This window comes from Hyperolius riggenbachi, chromosome 2 (assembly GCF_040937935.1).
Source record: "Hyperolius riggenbachi isolate aHypRig1 chromosome 2, aHypRig1.pri, whole genome shotgun sequence".
NCBI classification, from domain to species: domain Eukaryota; kingdom Metazoa; phylum Chordata; class Amphibia; order Anura; family Hyperoliidae; genus Hyperolius; species Hyperolius riggenbachi.
This window is the reverse complement of record NC_090647.1, coordinates 146,672,621-146,673,990: the sequence shown is the minus strand read 5'-3', so window position 1 is coordinate 146,673,990 and position 1,370 is coordinate 146,672,621. Positions and strand designations below refer to the sequence as shown.

General features: G+C 45.5%; 1 non-coding gene across 1 annotated transcript; it reads right to left on the bottom strand.

The window, feature by feature from the left end:
* Positions 1 to 931: 931 nt before the first annotated feature.
* TRNAT-GGU (transfer RNA threonine (anticodon GGU)) lies at positions 932 to 1,005 on the bottom strand. Its single transcript has one exon. It is a non-coding gene; the product is annotated as a tRNA-Thr (tRNA).
* Between the last annotated feature and the right edge of the window lie 365 nt (positions 1,006 to 1,370).

Here is a 1,370-nt window from a genome sequence, read left to right as displayed (position 1 = left end):
CCTCAAGTAATTTAACAACATTGAGGGATTCTGATCCTTTTAACTTACACAATCTTTGTTGAACCTTTCTGTAAGCTGTCAATAACATCCCACTACATCGCCAGAGAGCGACATCATCACTAGAGATGGCCCGAACCTCCGATTTTAGGTTCGCGAACCTCCGCAAACGTTCGCGAAATTGCGAACGTTCGCGAACCGCCATAGACTTCAATAGGGAGGCGAACTTTGAAAACTAGAAAAAATTATGCTGGCCACAAAAGTGATGGAAAAGATGTTTTAAGGGGTCTGACACCTGGAGGGGGGCATGGATGAGTGAGATAGATGCCAAAAGTCCCGGGGAAAAAATCTGGATTTGACGCAAAGCAGCATTTTAAGGGCAGAAATCACATTCAATGCTAAATTGCAGGCCTAAACTACTGCATGTGTTTCCATCAATCAGGGAGTGTAATTCTTCCACCCTCCTCCGATTTTGTCTTCCAGGGATTTGTAGGCTGTCAAAAGCAAGCTCACATACATTGGGCAGGAATCAAACTCAGGTCAACTGCTTGGAAGACAGCTATGCTCACCACTATACCACCATTGGCTGGGAAGCAAACCCAGGTCAACTAACATTACAGGCTGAAGCCAGCCATTTCACTCATCTCTTCAACTATAAGAAAGGCCCAGGAGTAGTCTTAGCTACCGTAATATCTATGTTACGGCAGGGCCCTTATTACACTTTCTATTACAGGGCTATGGAAACCGTTTTGCCCATGCGATAAAGCGAGGTGCAAAACTGAAATCATGCCTAGCTGAGGATGGTTTCAATCCACCAACCTCTGGGTTATGGGCCCAGCACACTTCCTCTGTGCCACTCTGCAGGCTGCTTACATTTGTATATAATCTTCAAGTTTAAGAAGGGTACATTAGTTCCCTTCACAAAACACAAAGCCATCCCTGGGTGGGCTTGAACCACCAACCTTTCGGTTACCAGCCAAATGCACTAACCAATTATGCCACAGAGACTGTGTATGTAGGTGCTGCTAATTGGCTATCTGGGGTTCTATTTGGAGAACTGTTGAACACAAAAGGCAAGGCCATCCCTGGGTGGGCTTAAACCACCAACCTTTCGGTTAACAGCCAAATGTGCTAACTGATTGTGCCACAGAGACTGTGTATGTAGTTGCTGTTAAATGGCTATCTGGGGTTCTATTTGGACAACTTTTGAACACAAAAGGCAAGGCCATACCTGGGTGGGCTTGAACCACCAACCTTTCAGTTAACAGCTGAATGTGCTAACTGATTGCGCCACAGAGACTGTGTATGCAGTTGCTGCTAAATGACTTTATGGGGATGTATGTGTGTCTTTTGGAGGGAAGTAAGTCTGGTCC